Consider the following 19,839-nt stretch of genomic DNA (forward strand, 5'->3'; position numbering starts at 1 on the left):
CACAGATGGAACATACTGAGCTGCAATAATTTTAAAACAGTATTGCATTGGGGGAGAAGGAATTTGCAGAGACAGCCACAAACATAAATCTAAAAAGAAGTTAAGTTTGCATGTATGGAGCATGTAACAATAGGGATGTGCATGGAAAGAGCTCCCGTTGAGCCGATGGTGGGACAGGGGTGGCTTTAAGGACGGGTGAGGGTCCATTTATCACCACCCCACCACACTTCCCCCTCCGGCATTCTGTGTATAAATAGTCTGGTGAGGTGGTAGCATAGCTCCTTGCCGCCCCATTGTTTCACTGACTGGAAGTGCCATGCGCGCCCACTCATGACGCACGCACGCATGCATGGCACTTCAGGTCACTTCTGGTCAGTGAAAAAATGGGGTGGCAAGGAGGTACGTTCCTGCCTCACCAGACTATTGACACACAGAGCGCTGGAGGGGGAAGCACGGCAGGGGCGTAAGTGCACCTTCCCCTGTCCTTAAAGCCAACCCCCCCCCACGTTCGAACCAGTTCGAATGCGAGGGTTCCGCACTTGTTTGGCGTTTTAAGGATAGAACGCCGAACAAGTTCATGCACATCCCTATGTAACAATTCTCTGATTGTGTGAATGTGCGTGTGTGTGAGTTTCTAGTGACAGCCAGAAACTTGTATGATTGTAGAATGCAAATTGTATTTTGTATAGTTTGCATTCTACAAGTAAGAATTTAGATTATGACTGAGCATAAAAAAGAAAACTAAAAGCAACACCTGTAATCACTTGGTCTTCCCCTTTTAGGTCTCAAACTCTAATTTAGATGTGACTCAGGTGAAAACTGTAGTCATACTTTTACATGTCTATAAATAGGAATTTATTTTTATTTTATTAAAACATGTATATCTCACTTTCCCACTGTATGAGAGGCTGTAGGGCAATTAACAACAAATATACCTTAAAACAGGGGGTTCGGCGCTGCAGGAAAGGAAGCGGTGAGCAGGATCTTTTAAAAGAGCCATTTTTGGAGGGTTAGTATATAAATTGAATAAATAAAGAAATAAAGAGGAGAATAGCTCCTTACCTGCTCTCCGCCACTGCATGCAACTTCTTGCTATGGCGGTGCTCGTCCCAAGTACTCATGAGTGGCGCCAGCATGCACATGGCATATGGACATGCACAGGCAGCATTTGTGTGGTTTGCATGGTGTTGCTGACCATGCAAATGGCCCCTACGCATGCACACACATGTAAGGACCTGCTCTCCTCTTATTTAAAGATCCTGCTCACTGCTCCCCTCCCTGTGGCGCCAAACCGGTTCAGCACTGAACCAGTGCATGAACCTCAGTTCATGCACATACCTACTATAAAAACAATAACTAGGAAAATTAAGACCACTGAAACTTACAATTGCAGCAACAACCAAGGGTAAAGGTCAATCTAAACAAAAATCTTGGCAGAAAAGAATCATTTCTAGCTGCTTAAAGGAGTTAGGCCAAGTGAGCTTCATGTGGGAGGAATCTTTCACCATCGGGCACCACAACTGAAATGGCCAATCAGATCTACGATGTGAATATTTTTAAGGACTTTGATAACAAAAACACTGAGTGGGCAGACTTGTGTTGGAGAAGATGGTTCTTTAAGTATCCTGGCCCCAGACTCTTTAAGGCTTATAGGTAATAATACTCAGTACTGCAATGTTGTGGGATTCCCCCCCCCCCAAAAAAAATTCTCCACACAGCACCAGGTCAAGGTATGTTTCTACCTGTCTCTTTTGCTTCTTTGGTTCCTTCTAGAAGCTAGAAAATGCTGGTGTTTGCCTCTCAACTGTCCCATACTTCAAGAAACATCCCATACTTGGCTTGTGCTGTGAGAAGGTTGAATGATCCTAAGAAGGCAGTCACATACATTTATTGCCTTTCCTGCAAGCAATAAACAAATGTCAAGTTAAAATACTTCTCCTCCTCAAAGAAGTACAGTATTTTAACCTTCCAAGAACCCTGTGAGATAATTTAGGCTGAGAAATTGTGACTTGCCTAAGATCACAGCTGAGGAGGAGTTTAAAGCTGGAGTTCTCACATCTATGGCTAATTCTCTGGCCAAGCACATAATACTTGAATCTTTGAAAAAATGGTAACAGTGTGCCCCCCGGGGAGGGGGACCTCTCAATTATACCCCGCTTGAGAACTGTGCTGTGGATTCATAGATGATGATAATAATTTTAACAATAACAATCATTTCCATTATTACATTTTGGGGAATAAAGTCATATTTGAGATTGACAATAGCAATTTTCTGAAACCCCATTTTGAGCCAAGCATTTGTTATGGCTGAGTGTATTTGCCTTCTTAAGATTCAGCAGCTCTCCTCACAAATGATACAGTAATTCTTAAGAGGTTTATCCCATCAAACATTGTTAAAATGTAAATAAAATAAATAAAATGGATTTTAAAGCCACAGGGTGCCTCTAATAGCTTTTCCTTTTAGACGTGAAGCTCATGCAAACTTGTCTAAACTGCTGATTTTTTTTAATAAGACTGAATAAAGTGACAGTTGCATCCCAGTCTCACTAAGGAATGACTTTAGTTTCTGGAGTGAGGGGGCAACAGTGATACCTGTGAAATCTGAGTTTAGAAGGCTCTCATAAATTATGAACAAGAGTTCCTTGTGTTTGAGATCTCATCTATTTCAGTGGTTACTAAATAGAATTCTGAAGGAAACTTTAGGAAGTGAAATAATGACATGACCATGAACATAAAATGCACCTTGAGAACCATGATTTATGAACCATGGTCTATAGTTATGAACCATGGCAGTGAGGTAGAAATCACAATCTGGGACCCTGCCTTGACCTGTCTAATATAAGAGCTCACCAATGTACTCCAGCTAACATGTGGAAAACACCTGAAGCAGTTTCCATGTGGTGTCTGCTCCATGCGGCAACTATAACTTGTTATGTGGCTCACCCCATCTCACTGAAGATTTTGTTCACAACAGTGTCATCTATTATGCATTGAGATTCAGAGCAGCTTCACAAATAATGTAGTAAGTATGGTTGCAGTGAATTGCCAGTTCTTGGAGCATGTATGTGTGGGAGCTGACTTCCAGTGGTGTAACAGGTATCCCAATACTGGGCATGTCAGCTGAACCCACCAAGGTCAGCATATCTTATCTGACTTGTGGTTCCAGACCTGATATCTGAAACTGACTTCAAATCTAGGTTATGTATGTCTGGTCTGGAACCACAAAGTGGGTAGGATATGCCAACTTTTGAGGGTTTGGATGACATGCCCAGTGTCTGCATGCCTGTCTTGACTCTGGAAGTCGGGCTCTCACACATGCTCTGAGAAGCGGAGGTTCACAGCAACCTTACTTGCCATGTGTGAAGCTAACTCAGTCTGCTCCTTCCTTCTTTCTGGAGGTTGATGACTTGAAAGCGGGATATAACATTTCAAAATAGATTGCATGGAATCTTCCTGAAATGTGGTGACACAGAAACTCTTCATGCTGTAGAGACAAAACATATGACAAGCTGCACTATGGCCACTACATGGTATAGCTGACACAAAAAGGGCATAGGTTACTGAATTCTAATAAGACATCTCTAAGGTAAATTATCAGCTATATTTGCATTGTACATGCAAATAGACAAAGATACTTTGCAAGACTAATACATTTTCAAAGGGTGGGCTCGCACACAATAGTGGCAAGTAAACATGAGAGAGTTGCTGGTGGTCGTCAGGCATTGACTCCCACTACTGCTGCCTTTTCTGTGGTGTATGAAGCCACCGTATGAAGCCACCATTCTTAACCAACATTTGAAGTTGGCTTGATAATGTTGGGCTGAGGTGGGTAAGCAATGTTATCCACCTGATGTTCTCAGGATATTTCCAGCTTCACAAGTCATAAGAAAGAGAGGCAATGGTGGGAGCATGAACTCATTGACAACTGGTGGCTTTCCCATACTTATTTACCACCATTACATGTGGACCCACCCAAAGTAAATTCCTTTGATTATTAAAGTGACATTCATAGATACTGAGGTTGTACACATGACCTCTTTTCTTGGAGTTGGGAAGGGACAGGGGAAAGGCAGGATTGCTCCTGACTTCCCCCACATGATCCAGGCTGAAGCCCTGCTCACCACACTGTGCTCACACATGAGCACTGCTGCCGTGAGCAGCGTGGCAGCAGGGAGGCCAGGGTAAGGATGCTTCTGGATATCCCGCAATGCACCATGTGATGAGCACAGTGTTTGGGGGGATTCCCCCAAGTCAGGTGCTCTACACATGAACCGCACACACACGACCCCGTACCTGGGGTAAAGGGTATGCTTGCGCCCTCTAACCCAGGTTAAAGCCTGGGGTCAATTCTAGTGATGTGCATGAAATGGATTTTGCATTCTGTTTTGAGCTCAAAATGAAACTCAAACGTCCAAAACATTTAGTCAAAAACAGCAGTCAAGCCGGCTGCTTCAGTGAAACAAACTCGAAAACCCCAGCCACAGGGAACAATGGGAAAAGGTGAAACACACCATTGTTCCCCGGGGTAACTCCTAAGGACACCAAAGAGGGTAGTGTGGTAGAGAATGATGGGTGCTACCTACCACCCAACCCCAAAAAGAAATGGGTAAGTAGGCAATTTTAAACAAATTTTTAACCTTTCCCCCAAACCTATGGGGAATCCTATGAGGGTTTTGGAGAAAGGTTAAAAATTTGTTAAAAATCAGTTTGTTAAAAAGTGACCCAAGCTGAAGCCCTGCTCAGTTTCAAATGTTTCAGCCATCTGTGTTTTGTTTTGAACTCGAAACAGAACGCGAAATCAATTTCATTTATACCCCTAGAATTTACCTCAGGCTTTAACCTGAGTTAGAGGTACAAGCACACTCTTTAGCCCATACCTCACATCTGTGAGTGTGGCCCAGCATGCAGGGCTTCAGCCCAGATCACTTTTAAAGAAATCATTTAAAAACACATTTTTAACCTTTCCCCAACCCCCATACGATCCTATGGGGGCTTGGGGGAAAGGTTAAAAATGTGTTTAAAATCACTGCCTTGCCCATTTATTTTGTGGGCTGTGTGGTAGGTAGCACCTGCCATGCCCACTTTGGTGTCCCTAGGGGAACAATGGGGTGTTTTGAGTTTCCCCATTATGCCCTATGGCCAGAACAAGCTGCACTCACAGAGTGCACACACAAGTTTTGCATTGCAGTTTGCAATACTTTTTGCAACCTTGCTTTGAAAAATACTTCAGAAGCACAGAGTAAAAAGGAATCTGTTCCTCCCAACACAAAACATACATTTCAAACATAGTCTGAAAATGGCCAAAAAAGAATCACTGACCCAGAATCCACTGCCAGCCACAGTACCTGCGCTGCAGTACCATCACTGGCACAAGCTGCTCTCTCACACAATTATGACTCCTTACATTTCTTCCTAGCATTGCAACAGCTGCCACAAAAACACTTTTAGCAGCAAGCATAGCCATAAACTCAACTAGAGCAACTTCAGCCACATTTTTTTGACTTACACCTTGCAATGCAGATTGCAGAGCAGACCAGAGCAGAGAGCAAAGCACAAGTTAGTCTCAAGGCCAGACATGGAGCTCATCACAGGAATCACCAAGAAATATCTCTCTCTCTCTCTCTCTCTCTCTCACACACACAGCTGCCACTGTCTATTTCTCACCACAATATCTCACAAACAGACCAAACCACAACTCAAGGAAGGCAGGCACCCAAGTTCTGTCTTTGTCAATCTGAGATCCAGCAAAACCAGTTAGCAGTAGCACAGCATATTATACTCAGTGCTGAGAAAAGAAAACCACAAAATCAAACCTTCCTTCCTCCTCTCCTGATGTATCCTCTTCAAGAGAGGCACACTACAAGGACTCTCTCTGCCTCCCAGTCCTTTTGAATATGTTTTGAAATTCCCTCCTTTTGTGTTCCTCGTTCCCTCCACCTAGCCAATGGGGACACAGTTGTCCACAACTGCACTTGATTTGTATGATAACAAGCCAACCAAGAAGCAAGGAGATCTCATGCCAATCAGAAGCCCGTGCCAGAAAACCAATCCACAATGGCACAATAGGCCACCAAAATGGCACTCAAAATAATAATAAAAATTTCAATTGAAATGAAGTTGTTCTGCTCCAGACTTGAAACAGGCCCTTTGTTTAAAGGGTGTTCTGTTTCAAGCTTGAAACTCTTGAAACAGCTCATTTCAAGTCGAAATGTTTCAACATCCCTAGTAAATTCCCAGGCTTACGGGGCAGGTGTTGATCCCAGCGCTTCACATGGACAGCCGAACCACATGGATGGGCCTTCTCCATTGCTGCCCCGATGTTTTGGAACACACTTCCTGCTGAAATAAGAGCCTCCCCATCTCTTACAACTTTTAAAAAGGCAGTCAGGATGCATTTGTTCACCCAGGCTTTTAATCAGATATTGTTTTAATTGTGTTTTAATAGTTTGAACATTGTAAATTTTAATTGTTGAAATGTTAGTCTTTTTACTGGTTTTTAAATTGTTTTGTTGTAAACTGCCCAGACAACTTGCGTCTTGGGCAGTATAAAAATGTGTTAAATAAAATAAATAAATAAATAAATAAACTCAGGAGGGCTGCCAAAGCCTGGGATTGGTTGCTTGTGTGAACAGCCTCACTGAGTCCTTCATTCAGTCCCCCGGCAAAGAGGCACCTTTTAAAGTGGCAACTATCTTATATTTGGCAGGGGGAGGGCAATTGTCCCTGTTCAACCCAGCACAGCATCTTCTAGTGCTTCTAGGGCAACCTGGAGAGACCATATTATGCCTGTTTTGAAACAGCTGCACTGGCTGCTGATATGTTTCTGAGCAAAATACAAAGTGCTGGTTATTACTTTTAAAGCCCTGAATGACTTAGGTCCAGGTTACCTTAGAGAGCGCCTTCTTTGGTCTGATCCCCACCGCACGCTAAGATCATCTGAGGAGGTCGGGCTCCAGTTGCCACCAGCTCGTCTGGTGGCGACCCAGAGGCGGGCCTTCTCTGTAGCCGCTCCTGGACTGTGGAATGCGCTCCCTGCAGACATCCGTAATTTGAATTCTTTATTGGAATTTAGGAGAGCCCTAAAGACCTACCTGTTTGGCCTGGCCTTCCAGTGCTCTTAAATTGTTTTAAAGGGTCTTTGATGTTTGTGAGCCGCCCTGAGCTATTTTGTAAGGGAGGTCTAACAATCAAATAAATGAATGAATGAATGAATGAATGAATAAATAGTGGCCATCGCTTGTGTCTACCTTGTTTTCTTTTTAGATTGTGAGTCCTGTTGGAATACAAAAACATCTTATTCCTTTTTCTGTGTAAACCACTTTGAAAACCTTTTTCTGTGGAAAAGCAATATGTAAATATTTTTAATTTGAAAAAATGTTTGTGGGTTTCTCTCCAGGGTCAAACAGGGGAGGACATTAAGTATTTGCAAACATATTGCATCATATGGAATTTGTTTCTTTCCTAAGACCAACATAACATTATTTTTCTTGTTCTAAAACCTAGTTGACCAACCAGCTACTATTTTAAAGTCTTCATCTGAATGTTTCTTTCCTCATAGACTTCCAAGGCAGCTTGGTATTTGATTTAGATATGAGTGACTATCAGAATTGATGGTTTTCCAAGATTGTCCTATGATTTAAAGTTCTAGATGTTTGTTCTCACAAGATGTCTTATATTTCAGAGTGTATCAGATTCCAGTAGTTAATCTACTGTATGGGACTGTTCAATCTGGCTGACAAATTCACATCCAAAAAGCATTAGGTAACTATATAATCGTGAGCAGAGTAGAAGATAGGAAAACATGATTTTTGTTGACAAATGTATTTTTATTCTGCTTTTTAGTGGAAGAAGTGACTTCCAAAACAACTACATTAAATGGCTAGATTCTGCATTTGAATGAGACATAGTGGGTTAAGGACTTCTTGGTTATTGCACGTAGGCTCTGAAACTCCCATCCCTGGATGATGCATCTGGCCCCCTTTCTTTTGGGCTTCCAACATGGTATTACAAACTTTGTGTTTTGAAGTGCATCTATAGCTGAGGGTTAGTATTGGTCCAGATGTAATGAGCAACCACAGTTAATTCTGGTTGTGTGTGACAAAGCTGAGTTTCAGGAGTGTGTGTTCCCCCCACCCGACTCCACCCGTGCCTACAATAAACATCAGTTGTGATGTTCAAACTAATCAATATTGGTTTATTCCAACCCTGGTTACTTGAAATAAACTGTGACTTGATACTTGGACTTATACCAGTTTTTACTGGAATTGATCTAGAGAGACAAAAATATGGCTATTTGGGGCATTAGATCTAGTTAAATGGCTTATACTACAGAAATGGAAAGCTAAGAACACTCCTGAGGTAGATCAATCGATTTCTGATTTATTGCTTTTGGCAGCTTAGGAAGGAATGACTCATTTTAAAAGGGGAGCACATGATATGTTCCAGGTTGGTTATTACTGGAAACCATTCTTGGAACTGTATGCAAATAGTGACAGATATTTTTTGTGGATAGTGAGGTTTGGTGATCTGCAGTTCACTTCAAAACTTGGGTACAGTTCACAGTTTATTTCAAATGTGTAAGTTAGACTAAACCAAGATCTATGAGTTTGAACATCATGAATGATCTTGGTTTATTGCAATGTAAATTGGAAATTGATGGCCACACAGAATCCCTCAGGGGCGCTGCACATGACCAGGCTTAATTGTGCTTCTGCATTTTGTCTGAACCAGCCCACTGTTTTTATTGCTGCTTCCCTGCTGAGGGGTGTGTGTGTGTATGTGTGCATGCATGTATTCACTTTATTGTATACTGGCTGTTTCCCCTCAAAACAGGCAAGTAGGATATAAATATCATCATACAAATAAAGAGAGGTACACGAGCAAATCCACATCACTCTTAATTTTAATTTTAATCTTAATTTTAATCACTCTTAATTTTAATCCCTCCCCGACTTCTCCAAGATAGGGCTGAGAGAGATTCCTGCCTGCAACCTTGGAGAAGCCGATGCCAGTCTGTGAAGACAATACTGAGCTAGATAGACCAATGGTCTGACTCAGTATATGGCAGTTCCCTATGTTCCTAATGGAACTTAACAAGTTTTTACAATTACAAATGGTGCAATATAATGAGGCTCTCCACATGAACAGGGAACCATCCTGATCAGCTGCCCACACAATTACTGGCTCCGTCATGGGGCTGGTAGGGGCGGCAGGGATCAAGGGCCGCCTGGCCCCTGGAAGTCCCAGGATGCCTCGCATCCCTTGTTGTAGCCTCCCGGTCAGGGGTCTACTTGTGTGTCACCTCGGCACAGAGCCATGCTGTGGTGGCACATGATCAATGAAACAGTGTTGGCGGAGAGTTTGCTCCACTCAACTTGTTTAAGGGGAGGGGGGTTTTGTGAGGTTTGCTGCTGGGAGCCACACAGCTCCTGTGGCAGCACACGGCCAGGAGGAATCAGGCTAGGCTCCCTTAGCCAGGTTCTTCCTGGTCATGAGAATAGCTTCATTGCCTTTATGCTGGGCACATTCAAAGCTTGTGCACTACTGTAGCCACAATCTGTGGATCTCTTCTTGCATAACCTTTGCTGTGTGGGAGCCACTGGAGAGTCTTCCTGCCCCATTAAGATAATGTCAGAGGCTTCAGGCCACATGGGCATCCCTGGTTGAGGCATCCTGCCTTCCAGAAACTGGGGCAATTCTGGTTCTGGGAAGAGCTGCAGTATAGACTCTTCCCTTGTGTCCAGGGGCTTCTGACATTACCTTCACTGTGGGGAGAAGCCACATGCCACAACTCCCCTGATGATGCAATGTTCTGTGCAAACAGTTGCAAATCAACTGGAAAGTTTATAATCCATTTTTCTATTATTTCTAAACCCTGAACAAAAAAGTAACAAGCTAGTTCCTGAAGGCCCCTATCGGTTTTATTTTTTAAGCCCGAGGGATTATTTGTTTCAGGTAATTTCTTCGTATTTGTATCAGCTAATTCTTTTTGTATTTTTGGTGAATCAAGCACAGTGTGCCACGGATCTGATAGGCAGAGACTGAAACAGTAATTACCGAGTCACTGTATGGAGTCTTGTGAGATGATGTCCTTACTGTGCAGCATTCTGTTTTGTCAATAAGCTTACATCAATACTTGGCAGGTCATTTCAGCAGCTTTTAATGCTTCAGAATATGAAAATGTACAGAGCTCATAATACAAAACTAGAACTGCTTTGCATTTGCAAAGCAATTGACAAATCCTATTTGAAAGCATGCATACACATAAGGATCAAGCCTAGCTTTTAACATTTACATTTTTTTCCAATGGGGAAGTGTCTGATCCACTTCTGATTTACCTGTTGTTGACTTCCACAGTCTTTCTTAATCTCATGCTGTGGAGATAGTCTCACCATTGGAGAAGCAATTAAGCAAATCCCTATCTGGGAAGTATGAAGCATCTGTTATAAAAGCATAAAAGGTTAACCTAAATCCCACCACACAATGTCAGAGTAGTACAAATCAGCATGGATAAATTACTTGAAGGCCCCATAAGGTTAAGGTAGTGTGGGCACGTGTGCTTAATAGCAAAATTCATGAATTGAGAAATTCATTTTTCGGAAAGTCAGATAGAAAGTGAACAGTGTCCATGATGACATCAGAGCAGACGGACTCTATTATTTGGCCAAGACTAGTTTGTGTTTGTGTGTATATGTATCTACCCATGCTGAAAAGCAGAAGCAGTATGATGTATTTGTTAGAGTCTTGTATTAGGATTGGGAAGACTCGGGTTCAAATTTCTACTCAGCTGTAAAGGTGACTGAATGACCTTGGGCCAGTCAGCTGCTCCCAGCTTAATCTACCTTACAAGGTTGTTGTGAGGATAAAATGGAGCTGGGGAGCAAAATCCATGTTCTTCATATTACCCTGTGCTCCTTAGATGAAGGATGATCTGAAATATGCAATAATATTACAGACCTGCATTGCTGCAGTGTTCGTATGGATCCGAAGGTCATGTAATCCAAGCTCATTTAATTAGGTAGCTTTCTCTAATAGTATATCAAGTATAATTTAAGTTACAGTGTGTAAGTAGATTAGTACAGAGATGAACAAGGCAAAACTTGGGAAGGTTTTGTTAGTACAAAAATCAAATTATGTACTGATCCCAGCAATGAACCTTATTAAATTTTCCCATTATAAGCGAATATTTATTCGGTTTCTTCAGTGTTAAACAAAAATCTTTTTCTATATTCTTTATGTTTCTGTATACTGTCATTTCTAAACAATGGGTGCAATCCAGCCAAATTTAAGCACTCTCAGATCTCACTCGTTTTAAAGATTTCTTATTATCATTAGGATAACAGAATCTGAATTCAATATATGTTTTAAGTGTCTGGCTTTTTTAAACTTTTGGAAGTTTTACTTGATTGTAAACCTCCTTGAGGCTTTTTTTTTTTTTTTGGTTATAGGCTGTATATAAATGTATTAAATGAATAGAATAAAATAAAAATTAATTCTTCCAATGAAATTAATGGGAGAACAGTGGTTAATTCGTAGCAGAAATTCATAGTTGAGCTCATTGTTGGCCTTTAAGAGAGCCCTGATAACTTATTTGTTTGACCTGCCCTTCCAAAGTTTTTAAAGTGTTCCTAAATGTTTTAAAACTGGTTTTCAACTATTTTTTAAATTTGTGTTTATATTGTTTTAAGCTGATTGTTTCAAATGGTTGGTTGTTTTTGTTTTCGGTTCTTTGGATGGATAGGGCGCTATAGAAATGCAATCAATCAATCAATCAATCAATCAAGAATTGGCAGAATTGCCCTCATTGTTGAAAGTGATTCTCCTGACTATAGACTCCCCTTTAGAAACATCAGTGAATTATACATTCTTGTAGATAATCCTCATACTGATAATATTCCACTCTGGAATAGACCTCATCTATGCTTTTCTACATGTATTTGGGTGAATGTAGTGAAAGGATAATTTTTACTCATCAAGTATATGTTTGTAAGCAGAGTCATGGTTTCAATCTGTTTTAGCAACTGCCAGTACAAACCCACTACTGATGATTCTGGATAAATTCATTTGAAGTGTGATCCCATGTATGGGCTTCGGGAATAAACAGCTAATAGAAGTGCTTTGGTTTTCAGAATTAAATTGCTGGGACTATTTGGCATCCTGATGATTGTCTCTCAGCTATGCAAGCTAGTGCTAATGATTAGAGAATGCAGATGGATGAAGCTGTGCGTTCAGTGTCTACTCAGTTACAGATGGAGAACTTTGGGGCATATCTTCTTATTTGGATGGCATCCATTGCATGAATTATTATGATCGTTACATGAATTAGAAGTTGTACTCAAGTCATCTCCAGACATCTGGGTTGGTGAGCATTATGTCCCTGTTTGATAAGCTTATTTGGTCCATCTGGCCTGGAATGGATGGAGGCCTTTTGGGCTCCGCAACATAAACTAGCTCCTGGACTTCAGTGCTTTGCCTGCAGAAGCTCCCGACTTCAAATCCCTGGCACTTCTCATTAACAATATCTCAGAGAGCAGGTGATAGGAAAGAACTCGTGTCTGAAACTATGGAGACTTCTTGCCACTCAGAGTAGATAATATTGGGCTAGATGGAACAATGATCTGACTGACTCACTCAGTAGATGGTAGCTTTGTATGTACCGCTCAAGGTGACTACTAAATGGTCACCAGTAGTATCAGGTCACCTGCTTAATCTTTAACATTTCTTAAATTACCATTTTTTCCCCATAAAGGAAGTCAAGGCCTACAAAACATACTTTCATAACCACAAACAATATACGGGTTTTTAACATTTTGTTTCTTTACATTTTTTTCACACACCCTTTACATGTATAGAATCCACAGTAATGTTATCAAAGTGATACACAGTGGATGATCTCTTGATTAACAAAGCATCAGTGCAATGGGAGAAGCACCAATGCTTCTGAAAAGTTCAGCTAACTGAGCTCCACTGATGGCTTAGTGGCGGGGGCAAATTTTGAAAATATCCCCTTTCCCAGGAAGTGCTCTGCACCACCCCAAAATATGTCCCTGATGGTCATGCAGCCCCCAGGGACATATTTTTGGGTGACATAGAAGGCTTCCTGGGGAAGGAAAAGTTGTTGGAATTCCTACCTCCCACACTAGCAATGGTGCAGTGTGAGTCTGGAACTCTTCCGAAGCATCAGTGTTTCATTCGTTAGGATGTCTGGCAATAACAATAAGACAATGCATAACTAAAACAGAGGGAGAGAAGAACTGTAGTACCAAATAAAACCATCTGCTCAACAAGGACATAAAAGCTTGGGGAAATATGCTCCTGGTATTGTTTAGCTATGAACAAGGTGGGGAAAGCCACCATGCTTTGTAAATGACAGTAAATTCCATTCTCTTTCCACCATTTTTCAACTGGACATGCTCAGGACTTTTATCATGCAACTTACAACATTGTCCCAGCATCTGTATCAATTTTCAAAACATTTGGAATTATTTTCGCTATTTACCCTAAAATGACAGGGCTGTATTTGTAGAGCTGAATTAGGAGCCCATATGTTATGATTTGCTGTTTTTGCTTTATAATATACATATTTTAATAGAATATTCAATTTGCATTTTAGGATTTAATTATAATATTTTCTTTTGTGATTGTTTGAAATTTTGATTCCCTTTAAGGGGGTCAAACCGGCTTTAAAAGTATATAAATGGAAGACAAAATGCCTCTAACACTAATGGGAAATACCATTATTTTGGAACATCTTATCTTGTTTTCCTGAGCTCTAAATTATACACTTTGTGTGCATCTTTAACCCTTGTTAGAAGCTTTTAAGCATGTTTACTAATATTTTTGAACACATCAATTATGAGTAGAGAAAAGTGTCAAGACCAAATATGGTAAGAATGAAGATTGCTCTTATTCCCTTTTCACCTTTGTACCCAGCCAGATTGTTATGGCCAAGCCAAACAATGTTTAGCCAGCAATCTGCGTGTGAACCTGCTGCTAAATAGCAGGCTTTTAAAAGCAAATCACATAGAGATGCTGGGTGTCACTGAAAATACTATGTTAAGCATCATTAAAACTTGGTCTTCTTAGAGCCTTATTAAAAGATTGCTTGCCTTTCTGTAATAAAACATTTCTCTGTGATGGTTTCAAATTATGTTCTAACAATACAAGCAAAATGCTTTTTGATTTAGCATCCCACTAGAGAACTATTGTAACTGTCAACATGCAATATGAAATGCGGAATCCAAACAACATTCTTGGCAATAACATCCATTCAGCAAATGCGACATGTTTAGTGTGTATATCTGAGTATTTTTACAGTCATTGTCCCCAGAACAAAACTTGTTTCTATATAAATATGCTGCATTTCTTTGACTTGGTTCTTTTGAGAAATAACTATGGCTGACATCCTGTGCAACAAAGCATGTGTTACCATGTTTTCTCAGGCATGTGGTATTATCATGCCCTGTGACTTGGGGTTTGGGATCTATAGGGGAAGTAGCTCGAATGAGGTGCAAATATCTTGTATAAGGTGGTCTTGTATAAGGTGGCTGGAAAGCTAATCTGGATAAAGGCAGTCAGAGTTATGGCATCCAAATGGGCATAACAGACTCATGACAGATTTCTTTGAAAATAAAAGGCCCATTTATATGTTATGTTCAACACTTGTACAACAAAGGTATAGTGTACACAGGTACAGACATTCACATGTTATGTTGAATGCAGGTACAGAAGTACACTTTCTATCTTCACTTTTCAATTGAACACATGTACAGTCATTTATACAAACACATGTATGAGTGTACAGACATCTGTACACTCATACAGCATAATGTCTGAATCGGGCTATAGATTACCTTCAATAAAGAACAGAACCACACAAGATTAAAGCATTAGTTGACAACTTCCCGGGGAGCCAGACAGAAGCGGATAACTACAAGATATTGATCCTTAAGCAGAGCATTGGGTTCTATCAAAGGCAAGCTTGAAAAGATCCTAGCATAGAGAGAGATGCGGGTGATAGACAAACTGAAGAAGAAGAATAGGATCTGCATGGCTGGGGCATGTTGATTTCAAAGGCTTCAAATATCTGTAAGATTTCAAATATCTTACAGTGTGAGCATTGTAATATTCCCCTTAGGGGATGGGGCTGCTCTGTGAAGAGCATCTGCATGCTTGCATGCAAAAGGTTCCAACTTCCCTCATGCCTGATTTGTACACTAGATATGTTCCGGAGCTAGCATATGAAATTAGACTTGTCTCACCAGTGTCACAAAGCGACCAGTTCTTTATATGGTATAGTCTGGGCACAAAAGTAGAAAGAAGACCAAAATGCTCTCAAACAATTCAGTGGGTTTTATTGCGTATAAAAGGGCAACAGCATCAACCTAACTGAGCAGAAAACAGAACAATCAATCAGAACTGCTAGTAATATTTCAGTTATAGCTAGTAATAACATCAACCCAGTGTTCCTAACTATCATATGTGTGTGGATGCATGTAAGAGCAGTATTAAATCTTCCTGAAACCTAATACAATTCAGATATAGATGGGAAAGGGAGGGGGAGTAAGGAAAGCACAGGAGTGGGACGGTTGGGAATCAGGAGTTAGAAGAGGGAAGAGGAAGGGGGAAAGGGGGAGAGGAAAGGGAGATCCAAGGATGTAGAAGCAGCATATTTACCAGGGTCCAGCGTGGGACAGTAAGTGTACACCACTTGAATCCGAGGCTTGGGAACGATGAGGCTTCAGATGGAAAAGGCTGGTGCTGGATTTCACAGACAGAGTCAGCCCTTGATTCTTCACCCCTGGCAAGAATCACTGAGCAGCCTCTTGTCTTTCAGGCCTCTGTTAGCTCCGCAGCTAGACAGCAGGCACTCAGGATGCACACATGAGTGAAGATCTGCTGGTTAGGCAAAGCTTGCTGACTCTCTGCCCAGTGAGCTCAGTTCTTATCGTTGTTTCTTTATTTGATTTCCATAGAGTCTATTCAAAATATCATCTTTCTTCCTGGATCACAAAAAGGTGACAATTTGCTTTTACCCTCTCGATACTGTCTTGTAAGATTTGTTATTAGTTCAGGATATTAGGTCATTCCACGGTGATCAGGATCTGGGTCCCATCTCCTGTTAATGGTTGTTGGGCAGAGCATTGTTCTGTTGACATTCCCAAAGCAAATCTGCCTCTCTGAGCTTGCAAATAGGCATCTTCACTTGTCCCCAGATTTTCTGGTGCCTGGCCCCTGAGAGTGTTAAAAGGTGTTAGGAAGGAAAAATCAAGGCTATAGGTGTGAGAGAGCAGTTGAATCATTTTCTTTTGTGTGCATCTACCTAGGGTGGAATTCTAAAGACAGCAATAGGATATAAACAATGCTTCTAATTCTACATAGCAAATATCTCCTCAGAGAAAAACAGGATTATCCCCTGGCAATTCAAGACAATTCACTGGATAGCAGAGCAATCACCAATGATTGGTATAAGCTTTCTTTAAGAGGAAATGAGAGCTCAGCTCCTAGCTTCCCAGAGACATTACCTGAGAGCAAATCCAGGCAAATTTTTGGAGTTTTAATCATTTTACTCCATTTGAACTCCTGTTGCAAGGAGTTCATTGATACTGGCAAAGACACAGAACTCAGCGTGGCCCTCTGGACTATGAGTTCTGATCCAGCATGAATGAGCTGGGCACCAACTATCCAAATTGCTAGTGTCTGTAAATCTTAATGCCATGCATCTGTAAAAGCATTCTACAGTGATAGCATTTGGATATGTGTGAGACAGGAAAGCAATCCTGGCCATTGAGTCTCTTGATTACCCATTTCACAAACATTGAGAAACAATGCTAGATTACCCCTACCTTCACAAATCAATTATCATCTGTTCTAGAGGCAAGTCACGAGATCTGGGTGTCATATCAATTCATCTGAGTTGAGGCATTAATTGATTCCTTAATAAAGTGGAATCAGACACAGGCCTGGAGTCCACATAATTCTGGATTGGTAGCTCTGGGTTTAATGTTGGAGTCAGGGTGTCCAGAACACAAATATCTGTAAGATTTCAACTATCTTACAGTGTGAGCATTGTAATATTCCCCTTAGGGGATGGGGCTGCTCTGTGAAGAGTATCTGCATGCTTGCATGCAAAAGGTTCCAACTTCCCTCCCTGGCAACTGCAAGATAGGGCTGAGAGACTCCTGCCTGTAACCTTGGAAAGTCCGCTGCCAGTCTGAGTACTAGACAATACAATAGGTAGACCAATGGTATATGGCAGCTTCCTATGTAAAGCTCGTTGGCCATCTGTCTCTGGGCAGGAAGAGGTAAATAGGCTTTACCAGGGTTTATGGAATTAGCTGAGGGCCCTGGGCAGTTCAGAATGCAAATCCCAGAAGACTCATGCTGTCCTTCTTCAGGAGGATCTCGACTTGATGGAAACTGCAGGGAAGGAGTCAGCAAGCTCTCTTGCTTCTCTCTTGTTGAAAGGCAGTTTAGGGGGCACCAGCCACCCAACAGTATAAACAGGGTCTGGGGATGAACCTGGGGTGTACAGAGGTGTCCAAGGGATCAGGGAAAAGTGTGCACACTGTGCAGGCTGGAACACACAAGAAACATGTCGCACACACTGCGGGGAAGGGAACATTTCTTAAGAGATTTCTTGCCCTCTAGGCAGGGTTAGGCATGGACCCATGCTAGGAATAACACTTAATGGGTGAAAGCATAGGCTTGATTAGACTGAAGCTGGTGATGCTTTCTTGCTCTTATTCAGGTGCTCCATACAAACACCAGGCAGATACTTCTTGCCCTTCTTCTTCTTTTTTCAACTGAGGGTCAGCAATTCTCCAGCAATTACTCAAGGGTTATACTTTGGCTTATGTAAAAAGGGAGGAATCCGACTACCCTTGGATAGTCTCAGCACCTCACATTGTGCCATATTTGGTTACAGTGGCATAGGGAGGTCAGTGGTGGCCACAATTCAACCCTCCATCAGCGCCCCCCAGCCACGCCCCCTGCATCTGACGTCAGAAGCAGGGTCTGTCGTTTTGTTCACAAATGGGGGTTCACACCCCATTTGCAAGCAAATTCCAGCCAGCGCTGCATCTGCAATGCAGCTGAGAGTGGCTTCATTTTTCAGAAGCTTAGCCAACGTTGGCTTCCCAGCCTGGCTGGGAACGTGTCTCCCTGACTTTTAAAGTAGGCAAAGAATATGTGCGGCCCTGTTTGCGAGTGAAACCACACCCCTGTGTTTGACGGCATATGCAGTGTGTGTGGCTGGAGCACGATTCATGGTCCCCGAGCTTGGCAGCCCGGGCTCTTTGAATCCGTTCATGCAATAGTGGCTCTGCCCCTGTTTGGCTACTCCCTAAAGCAGGGATGCTGATTTAAGGCTAACACTCTTTTCAGACTAGGGTGGCTCTTGATGTTTGTTATTCAGTTAACCATGTCTTTAGGCTACTGTCAAGCTGATATGGACTTTCTCAGTGCCTTGCCACCCATGTTCTCATTTTGGGGTACCAAGAAGACCAAATCAATGACTGGTTGCATTCCCATATTTTGGAGCCAAATCATGGACATGGTGGGGACAGGATCAGGGTCGTGGAGAGCTGGAGGAGAGCTGGTCTTGTGGTAGCCAGCATGACTTGTCCACTTTGTGAAGCAGAATCCACCTTGGTTATATATGAATGGGAGACTCGAAGTGTGAGCACTGGAAGGTATTCCCCTTAGGGGATGGAGCCACTCTGGGAAGAGCAGCATGCAGAAGTTCCAAGTTCCTTCCCTGGCATCTCCAAGATAGGGCTGGGAGAGATTCCTGCCTGCAACCTTGGAGAAGCTGCTGCCAGCCTGTGTAGACAATACTGAGCTAGATGGACCAATGGTCTGACTCAGTATATGACAAGTTCCTATGTTCCTATGTGAAATGAGATAAATTAGGGGTTCTAGGCAGGCTGCCTTCAACATGCATGTGTAAGCATGTCTGTTGGGGGCGGCAACTCCCTCAAACCTATGCATGTGATGTTGGCAAAATTGGGCAAAATTTCTGAGCACTGTTTGCCCTCCAAAACCACACTGCGAGACTGGAAAACTGTTCCTGACCCTCAGTGAAAAACACCCCTTCACCTGCTTGTCTGCCAGCACAGCAGTAGTCTGGATCTCCTCACTTCTGCACCTGTGTAATGCTAGTCAGGATCTCAGCCACTGTCCACTCTTTCATGAGCTCTTAATTTCTTGAACAATGTCTTTGATGGCCCTGTGTTGTACAGCAGGACAACACAGGGCCATCAAAGACATTGTTTTTAAGCTCAGGATATGTATACACATCCAACTCCATATTTTAATAAGACAGCAAAGCTAATCCCTTCCCTACTTCTTCCTTCCATATCATAAAACCTCAGGCTGTTTTTAAATACATTTTTAAGCAGTGCATTTCTCTTGTCCTGTGGTGCAGCATGTATTTATCTGTATTGCAGAGAGAGAGAGAGAGAGAGAGAGAGAGAGAGAGAGAGAGAGGAAAATGTCTATGACGCTATATCCACTTCAGTACATCCGGCCCCCACCCCCAATTATTATAGGAAGCTGCCTTCTAGTTAGTCAAACCATTGGTCCATCTAGCTCAGTATTGTCTGCACTGACTGGCAGTGGCTTCTCCAAGGTTACAGGCAAAACCTTCTCCAAAGTTACAGGCCCTACCTTGGAGATGTCAGGGAGGGAACCTGGAACCTTCTGCATGTAAGCATGCATGTGCTCTTCCCAGAGCAGCTCCATCCCCTAAGGGGAATATCTTACAGGGCTTAAGCATGACTTCTCCCATTCAAATGCAACCAGGGTAGATCCTGCTTAGCAAAGGGGACAGGTCATGCT

Source organism: Hemicordylus capensis, chromosome 5 (assembly GCF_027244095.1).
Source record: "Hemicordylus capensis ecotype Gifberg chromosome 5, rHemCap1.1.pri, whole genome shotgun sequence".
NCBI lineage: Eukaryota > Metazoa > Chordata > Lepidosauria > Squamata > Cordylidae > Hemicordylus > Hemicordylus capensis.